Source organism: Neovison vison, chromosome 12, assembly GCF_020171115.1.
Source record: "Neovison vison isolate M4711 chromosome 12, ASM_NN_V1, whole genome shotgun sequence".
Classification (NCBI taxonomy): domain Eukaryota; kingdom Metazoa; phylum Chordata; class Mammalia; order Carnivora; family Mustelidae; genus Neogale; species Neogale vison.
In genome coordinates, this window is record NC_058102.1 from 62,859,419 (window position 1) to 62,870,046 (window position 10,628).

Below are 10,628 nucleotides of genomic sequence, written 5' to 3' on the forward strand. Positions count from 1 at the left end.
AAAAAAAAACAAGAGGGTAGCCCGGCCTAACTTAAACTTAAAAGATAAGTACCTTCTGTTTTCTGGCATAGATGACATTTCTGGTAACACCATTCTCTCAGTGAGGAGATAGAGGAGACATTAATCGTGGTCTTAGTTATGCTCAGAAATGTACTATACTGCATGCACGCACACACACACAGAAGTACTAAGACAGCAAGAAAAGAAAAACTTAGGTGATTTGCATAAGATTGTTCGAAAACAATAGAGAGTCAATGCACTTGACCTCTAAACATGCTGCTCCCTGGAAAGTGGTTAGACAGAAATGAGGGACAGCTCTCCCCGTAGTGAGAAGGAGTGGTATGAATTGTATTGGGTCGATTGGTGGCAGCAGCTCAATGCTTACACAAATGGAGCAAAAATGGAGGTAAAAACAGAATTTCTAGAGCCCTGAAGGCAAAACTGATTATGAGACAGAACTGTTTGCTTCTTCATATATTATATGGTGCCAAGCTTATAGTCAGAGACTTTCTGGATGGGCGACTGCCCTTATTTATCAACAGATTCCTGGCATTACATTGGGATCACAGGCCAAGTTTTGATAGAGGCACTAGGCTCTTGGCTTCTCATTAGATAATGAGGTACAAATGCAATAGGGAGACCTCACACTAACCACACTTTGTCTCTTCAACACAAATGGTATCTCTGAAGGAAAGGATGATGGCAGTTACTAAGCAAGCCTGTCTACCTTGGGAACGTCCCTGGGGCCCCTAGGTCTGGCCTATAGTAGGCATTTTAATGTCTGTGAAAATGTTGGTTGTTGAGATGTTTCCTAATGGTAGGACCAGTTACAAACAAATGAACGTTTTTCTACACTTTCCATTAACTGTAATGAATAAGATCCAAACCAACAAGAAGGGCCAATTTTATCCTATCCTACGCTAGCTTGATTAAGACAGAGCCAGAGGAAGCTTTAATGTCTATGTGAAAGGCTATCCATCAGTAATAACATGACCTTCTGGGTCTACTGCTATGTTGCAATGATTGTTTACATTCCAAGTTACCTTGCATTGAACAGGCATATTGATTTGGTACCAGATAGCAGCAAATTATACTGGGATTATTAATAAATGATTAAGACACATGATCTTTAGGAAGTTGTGTTCTAGTAGGACAGATAAAAACAAGTCACCTGAACCCAAGTTCTAAGGCCGCACAAGTTGGTGAACTCAATCCAGGCTGGGTATCAGGGAAGGAAAAGACATCTGAACATGTCTTGAAGAATGCTAAGCTGACAGTAAAGGGAGAAAGGGTATTCACACTGCATGGGAAAGACAAGAAAAGGAGCAAAGTTTGAAAGAGCCTGATATATATAGGGAGTCTTAAGCAGTGTGGTATTGTTTACTGCCAAGTGCAAAAGCAGAAATAGGTGAAAGTATTATGGTCAGAGAGGAATGTGAAGAATATTTACAATTTTTGCCATACTAAGAAGTTTGAATTTCAGGGGTTTTTTTGAAAGATTTTTGTTTATCTATTTGACAGACAGAGATCACAAGTAGGCAGAGAGGCAGACAGAGAGAGAGGAAGGAAAGCAGGCTCCCTGCGAAGCAGAGAGCCTGATGTGGGGCTCAATCCCAAGACCCTGGGATCATGACCTGAGCCGAAGGCAGAGGCTTTAACCCACAGAGCCACCCAGGTGCCCCGAATTTCAGTTTTTTGAAGTCATAAGAAACCATTAAAAGGTTTCAAGTAGTGTGCTCAACATTTCAAGATTTGTGTTTTAGATTTGTAGACCTCTCTGGTTGCAGTGGAGAATGTATTTCAGAAGATAATACTAGACACTTTTGACTGAGCAAGAAATAGAAAAATAAAAATAAACCAAGCAAGTCAGAACTCTAAAGGGTATACTGGCTAATGTGACACAGAACTCCATACCAGGCGGTACCTCTTAAGATGACAGCATTTCATCTTTTATGTGTTTGAGATTTGGGCATCATACAAAGATTACTGTCAACTTCCTGAATTATTCATAAATCATACTGACTTTTCATTAAGTGACACGTACATAGCCAACAATAAGGTGCTAGAGCCTAGCCAGCCTGCTGACAGAAATTCTGGCCATCACAAGCTGTTATTTGCTCCCCACTCATGTGAATATCTGTGCCTCAATTCACATTGCTTTCTCCACTTGAGTGTTCTTTTTCCCCTGTCTGCTTAGAAAACTCCACTAATAGTCCAAATCTAACCTCTTGTGACACTCCTTCCCTGCAGCCTTCTTTTCCCTCTCTTGACCGTTCTCTTCACTGTGCCACATAACTACCCGTAAGTACTTCCATTGTAATGTTACCTTTTACCGATTCCTTACTAAGATTCAGACACTATGCAAAATACTTTTCAGAGAACTTATAATAGCTGTACAATTTACCCCAGATTACACATAGCGAGAGCGAGAATTTCGCCGATATGATGTGACTTGCTCAATCAAGATCTGGTGGTTAGAAAGTGAAGACCAAGGTTTGAATCTTGGTATGTCAACCTCTGATATTTATGTGGTTTTATTAATGCCAAATGGTTCTATTTCTCCTTTATCTCATATACTTCAAGAAACATGAGAACCAAAATGTCCTCTGCCCCCGTGATGCCTGTCTAATAAAAGCGGATGCTCAAAAACTATTGTTTGAATGAATATTTAGAGCAATACTACTGTGCCAGGTAGTTACTCAATACCTAGAATTCCATGTACCTGCAATGGGCAAAGTAGTGTCAGATCTGCTGATTTAAGAATACACTGAAGCATAATGTCTTTCAAATCCATCAACGTTGTTGCCAACGGCAAGGTTCCTTTTTTTGAGGCTGAATATTATTTTATTGTATGTATGTATCACATTTTATTCTCTTTTTTCTTTTTAAAAGATTTTATTTATTTATTTATTTATTTATTTATTTGTAAGAGAGAGAGACAAAGAGCACAAGCGGGGGTGGGGGTAGTAGGCAGAGGGAGAAGCAGGCTACCTGCTGAGCAAGGAGCCCGATGGATGCATGGATGCTGGGCTTGATCCCAGAACCCTGGGATCATGGCCCAGGCTGAAGGCAGATGATTAACCAACTGAGCCACCCAGGCAACCCTGTACCACATTTTCTTTATCCATTATCTGTCAATGGATATTTGGATTTTTTTTGTTCATATCTTGGCCTTTATGCATAATGCTGCAATGAACATGGAAATGCAGATATCTCTTTGAGATCACAATTTCAAATCTTCTGAATATTGCTCAGAAGTAGAATTGTTATATCATTTAATAGTTCTAGTTTTAATTTTTTGAAGATCCTCCATACTGTTTTCCATGGTGACTGTACCATTTTGCCTTCCCAGCAACATTGTACAGGGCTCCAATTTAGCATGCTAAGAGAAATAAGTCAGTTATGGAAGGGCAATACTGCATGAGTTCCCTAATATGAAGTGTTTAAAATAGTAAAACTTATAAAAACAAAACACTGAATGGTGGTTGCCAGGATATGGTGTGAGAGGAAAATGGGAGTTCTTATTTACTGGGTATAAAATTATAGTTACACAAGATAAGCTGACTGTATAAATTCTAGAGGTCCGCTGCTCAACATAGGCCTATAGTTAATGATATAATATTGTGCACTTAAGAATTGATTAAGTGTACCCTCATGTTCAGATCTCATGTTGAGTATTGTTACCACATAGAAACAAAAGAAAACAATAAAGCAAAACAAAGGAACACAAGGTAACTTTTGGAGGTGATGGATAACATTTATAACCTTGGTTGTGGTGATGATACCATTGTGTATACTTTTGTCTAAACTCATTGAATTGTATATATTAAATATATAAATACATACACATTTTAAAAAATATACCAGTTATACCTCAATAAAGCTGTGAAAAAATACACTAAAGCAAACATGACACAATCTGATTTAGGTAAAGGATATCATGAAAGCAACTAACAGTATAATGACATATAATGGAGATCTTTCTTAAGGGCAGGGCTGTCTGAAAAATGATAAGTTTATCATAAAAACTAAGAATCTGAAAATAGTGGATAAAATCACGAAGAGAAAGCATCAATTATGACAGTGTGATGAAAGTGCATTATGCTGAAAAATGTAAAAAATTAACATCTTTGTATGAATTAGTATATAAATATTGCTTTTCAAAAATCAATTTACTGTTTCATCGTTTCAATGCCTACTATATGACATTGCAACTATGATTGTATCTTCTGCGTGACAGTCTATTATATGACAAATACAAATATGGCTCTGCTCACTAAATGAGGTCTACCATATAAACAATTACGCATGTGATTGTGACTACTAAGAATTACATATATGACCACTACAAAGATGAATGTGATAGACTTCTTGCCATTAAAGAAATTAAAACTTTGAAAAAGATGTTAATTTTATAAAGTAATAGAGGAACTAAATTTGGCTATGGTTGTGTCACACACCATCCTGAAGCCATATAAAATAGAAGAGTGAGAATATCCTTATTTAAGCCAATAATTTGGGGTGAGTTTAATGTTGGGTAGTCCATCAAAAAATGGCCCCGTAGGAGAGAATTCACAGAGGAGGCAGTCTTGAACCTGAGAAGATAGGGGGAAGCAAAGCACATTCAGATAGTTGGGAGAAGTTGAGCAAAGTGGCAGAAACATAGAGGATAGGTGAGAAAACGTTGGGAGAAAGGGAATTTAAGACACGGAAAGTAGAAATGGGGATGAAAGTTGAGATATCAGGAGTGTTAAAGAGAGTAAACTCTACTGATTTTTTAAAAAGATTTTATTTCTTTATTTGACAGAGAGAGAGAGGACACAAGCAGGAGGAGCAGCAGGCAGAGGGAGAAGCAGGCTTCTCGCTGAGCAGGGAGCCCAACACGGAACTCCATTCCTGGACCCTGACATCCCAACCTGAACCAAAGGTAGACACTGAACCAACCGAGCCACCCAGGTATCCCAACTCTATTAATCTTAAGGACTAATTATAAATGGTCTCTGAGGAAGTGGAAGTAGTCTCAGATGGCTTCTGAATTTTTTATTTGAATGCCTTGGTAGATTAGGTTACTATTCACTTATGAATAAAATGCAGAAAAAAAAGCTGGTCGTGGGTGGAAGTGGGGAAGGAGGCATTGATATAATTTTGCCTAGTGTGAAAAGTGCAAGCTCTGAAGTTATACACATCTGAGCCCACTTCAGGCTGTTGTTGGCTGTGGGACCTTGAGCAAGTTGCTGAAGAGATCAAGTCAAGTTGAGGCAGATATCAATTGAGATCCTTTAGGACTAGATACCGTAATCAAGTTGCTTAATACAACATTGAGTAATTGAGGAAGAATTAAGGTTAATAAGATTCTTTTATTGAGCCTTTAACACTAGGTGGTATATGTCCACAGTCTAATTTCAGGATCTCTGTAGGCTAATATTTAAAGAAATCCAATTCTATAGTGTCAATCTCATGAAACCCTCATTAATTAGCTACTTGGCACATTATAAAATCACCACTGTCTGTGTTAATATTAGTAGATTAGTGTAATATAACACATCTAAACAAATCTATGCATTCTCTAGAAGGTAGTAAAGAAATGAATGATTATTTGAAAATAGTTTAGTTGTAGTGCAACATCAAACTGTAAATATCAACCCTTGCCCTCGAGTGAAGACTGGGCAGATAAACAAGAACAACAATAATGAGAAAAACAAGATACCTTCAGAGAATAATAAAGGAAACTAGAAAATTATATTCTTCAAATGATTTTCCCCCTTTTCCAGTAAATGATAGTAAATAGGTGAAAAGAAATAAGATGATGATCTGAAAATATTTATACACAAAATCATTATGAAGTCAACATTTCAAAGAGCCAAATGTAGGAATTTGTGCTGAAAGCCTATTTGATCGGGTGAGAGCAGGTAGTGGAGTTCTCATTAAGTGCGTGGTAGCTAGAAAAATAGAGCTTTATGGAAGACTAGATTCATTTTAATTGGAACAGGCCCCTGTGGAAAACGAAGTACGTCACTGAAGTTGTTCTCTAGATTATCCGTGGTTTTGAGGCTAGACTACTCAATGAAGCAATTGTTTTCTTATTTCATTAATTCTTCTGAAAAATAAACTTACTCTGTATTCTCTGGAAACAAAAACTGTAAAAATTGTGTTTTTAAGGGGAAGTGAATGCATATGCTACGAATTAATTTGTCTGCGAGTCTGGAAAATATTATGGATGTGGCGAACATTGATCAATTTCAACAACAACAAAGAACTCAGAGTCAGCAGTGAATGAGACACAATCTCTTAGAGGGAGTTTTGATTTCCATACCTCTTTGTGGCGGTTAAATTGCTACAAACAGAATAATCTATCTGGCACATAGTAGGATTTCACATACTCATTGAATGATGCAATATTTTGGAAAACAAGTAAAATGTAACATTAAATTAAGCTAACGAGGTGGAATTTAAGTATTTTTTTTATTCACAGGAATCTGTTCTTTGACTGTCATCCCATTTATTCAGTCATGATTTTTATACGGCCGATAGTCATTATTAGATCTCACGTTTCAGAACTTACAGCATATCTGATATGATATATTAGAAAGATACCTTGCATTTCTAATCATGCATGTACATCAGAAATGTATGATGAGCTTATGAAAAACCCCAAATGACTTGTCATTTTCCTTTTGTTTCAATGTGAAGACTTTCCTTGCTCCAAATGGTAAAAACTATAAATTTGGTACAGTGTATGTATGTATGAGTGGAGTACGTGTGTGTGTGTGTGTGTGTGTGTGTGTGTTTTCTAGGTTGAACAAGTTCATGTAACTCTCTTTATTGAAAGACTCCTTTGGGCTCTTAAAGAAGGAATGTTCTGAGCAATCATTTTCAGGAGGCAAAATGAGGTTTTTGTGTGTCCAGAAAAGAGTTGATAAATTATGTTTCACTGAATACTTTTTTTAACTACAATGATTGTGCTACTATAGTTAGGGCTTTAAAATATTTTACCATGCCTGCACTGAATGTTCTCAATATTGAGAATGAAATTGAATGAGATAATGTATGTTTCTAGTTTGTCAGCTATAAAGCAGTCATTCTCATTGTTTCTGACAGAACACCCTTATTCCCTATGACTCATGTGTTCCTACTTCACTCATTCATTCCCGTTTATATTCCTTTTAGGCTACATTATTCTTTCCTGTCAAAAGTCTAGGCAAAATAAAAGCAAACGGTGACCTAAATTCATTTAAGCATGATTCTTGTATCAGAAAGCACAAGAGACATCTAAATGAGGAAAAAAAAATCAACCTTGATTTGACAGTTGTTTGACAAAATTGGTAACTGAATTTGAAAGTTCACGGGGCCTTGAAATAGTAGTCATATATTATTGTTCCCAGCGTCTCAAAATTTTATTTCTCAGAACCAAGAGTTAAACATAAACTTATCAAAGCAGATGGTCCTTGCTCTCTAGTCTCTTAATCTTATGAAATATGGAGATAAAACTTAAACCACAGAGTGTCTCAAGTATTTCAGTTCTGTAACCATTAAGGTGCTTTCCAACCCTAAAATTCTGTGATTTCACAGTGAAAGCCCTGGAAATTGAGTTGAGAGAGGAGATGTCTTTCTGCCTTATATATGATATATCAAGGTAATGGTAAGTCATTGTTTGACAAGGGGACATGTCTGACCACCATGGTGTCTACCACTATCTGTGAACAGCCAAGGTTATGCTGGGGTTCCATTATACCTATTCTGGAGTCAAACAGTAATGTGACTGTAGATATATAAATCTGTAGTGATTACAGATGTACATCATAGACCTTCTTAGGCACAACCTGAGGAGGAAAAGTAATTTAGCCAAACTGAATAGTTTGGGAAAGTCTTTTATGTTTATTGGCACTAAGGAGCGAAAGAGGCAGAACGGAACAGAAATACTCCCCTCCCTCCCCCACTCCCATTGTCCTGCAGTGTAATAAGACATGCATATTTGGGCTTCTTCTCTGGTTCCTGCTACAGAGCTCTTAAAACTCTTGGAATTCCCTGAGTCATAAAGGTGTTCATATTTTTCCTAACAAACCCCTTTCATCCACCCCTAGTACACTAGTGAGATGAACCCTTGGTGGGCTTCTAGATAGCTTCAGATGGGGGCAAAATGACAGAGGAATCAACCATATGATTGGAGGGTTAGAACTTTCAGCTCCAATCCTGCCCACCTCCATGAGGGGAGAGGACATGGAGATTGAGTTAATCACAAATGGCTAATGATTTAATCAATCATGCCTAGGTGGTAGAACTTCCATAAACACACTTAAAAACAGTAAGGTTCAGAGAGCTCTGGTCTGGTGAACACATTGTGATGCTGGGAAGGTGGAGTGTTCAAAAAAAGTCTAGAAGGTCTGTGTACTTCTCCCAGGCTTACCTGTGCCTCTCTTCCATGCAGCTGTTCTGAGTTGTATCCTTTCTAGTAAACTGATAATGGTAAGTAAACTGTCTTCCTAAGTTCTGTGAGTTATCCTAGCTAATTATCTAACATGGGGAGGGACTTGTGGGAACCCCTGATTCCTAGTAGGTCTATCAGAAGTTAGGGATGCTGAGTCAGTCATGTGACTGGTGTTTGAAGTGGGAGGCAGTCTTGTGGGACTGAGCCCTTAACCTGTGGGATCCGCACTAACTGTGGGTTGTTTTTGTCAAAATAAAGTTATATGACATCTAGCTGGTGGTTCAGAGAGTTGGAGAACTGGTTGGTGTGGGAACCCCCACCCCTGTATTTTGTGTCAGAAGTGTTGTGGGCAGTACCCCTCTCCCACTGCACAACTAAAAATGAATTTCTGCCAATACTTCCTAGACATTTTGTAAATCTGAATTTTCAACAGTCACTGTCCTGGTTCAGTCCCTTATAAACTCTGCACAGTCAATATAAATTCACACTTCTCATAACATAAAATCTCTTTTTTCTAGAATGCTTCTTTCTTTCAAATTAACCTTATCCTGTGTCTAGTTAATCCCTTTGATCCTATAAATCTCAGTTTAGGAGATTCCTCTGCGACTTAGTGTCCTCTTTTATGGAAAGACTGCCTATGTCCCTGGGAAGATTAGGGACCCTTCTGTTCTCAGCATCGTGAGAACACCACCATCCCTGCACTCATAACATTCCTTTCTTGAGAAGTAGACGTCTCTGTTAGTTGTTTCTACATTCTCTGAACATAACAGAGTACTTGCTCTCTAACATTTCCCCATAAAACATTTCTTAAGGGCCCAAGCTTGCTGTAAGTTCCCCCTTGAAAACATCAGTATAGTCAGCTGTTGTTTCCACATATATTTCTTACCTTTGCTCAAGATACAAGATAGGAACTACTCAAGAAAATGTCTACCCTTCAGGTTTTATGATCATTCAGTTCTACAGATCTTTTTTTTTTTTTACTTGCTGAGAGATTATTCACAATTAAAATACTTTTCATAAATAAAACTCTTAACAAATGATCATACATTTGAATTAGTTAAGTTCAAAATAATAGTAGTTCTTTTCTTAATTAATTATTTTATTAAATATAATGTATTATTCGTCCCAGGGGTACAGGTCTGAGAATCATCAGGCTTACACACTTCACAGCATTCACCATATCACATACCCTCACCAATGTCTATAACCCAACCACCCTCTCCATAAACCCTTCCCCCCAGCAAGCCCCAGTTTGTTTTGTGAGATTAAGAGTCTCTTATGGCTTGCCTCCCTCCCAATCCCATCTTGTTTCATTTTCTTCCTTCCCTTCCTCCCAACCCCCCTACTCTGCCTCTCAAACTCATTATATCAGGGAGATCATATGATATTTGTCTTTCTCTGATTGACTTATTTCGCATAATACCCTCTAGTTCTATTCACATCATTGTAAATGGCAAGATTTCATTTCTTTTGATGACTGCATATTATTCCATTTTATATATAAACCACATCTTTATCCTTTCATCTGTTGAAGGACATCTAGGTTCTTTTCATAGCTTGGCTACTGTGGACATTGCTGCTATAAACATTAGGGTGCATGTGCCCCTTCAGATCACTCCATTTGTATCTTTAAGATAAATACCCAGTAGTGTGATTCCTGAGTTACAGGGTAGCTCTACTTTTAGCTTTTTGAGGAGCCTCCATGCTGTTTTCCAGAGTGGTTGCACCAGCTTGCATTCCCACCAACAGTGTAGTAGGGTTCCTCTTTCCCCATACCTCTCTAACATGTATTGTTTCCTTACTTGTTAATTTTAGCCATTCTGACTGGTGTGAGGTGATATCTCATTGTGGTTTTGATTTGTATTTCCCTGATACCAAGTGATGTGGAGCACTTTTTCATGTGTTCATTAGCCATCTGTCTGTCTTCTTTGCAGAAATGTCTGTTCAGACCCATAACCAGTAAGGAGATTGAAACAGTCATCAAAAATCTCCAAACAAACAAAAGCCCAGGGCCAGATGGCTTCCCAGGGGAATTCTACCAAACAATTAAAGAAGAACTAATTCCTATTCTCCTGAAACTGGTCCAAAAAATAGAAATGGAAGGAAAACTTCCAAACTCATTTTATGAGGCCAGCATCACCTTGATCCCAAAACCAGACAAGGATCCCATCAAAAAAGAGAATTATAGACCAATATCCTTAAT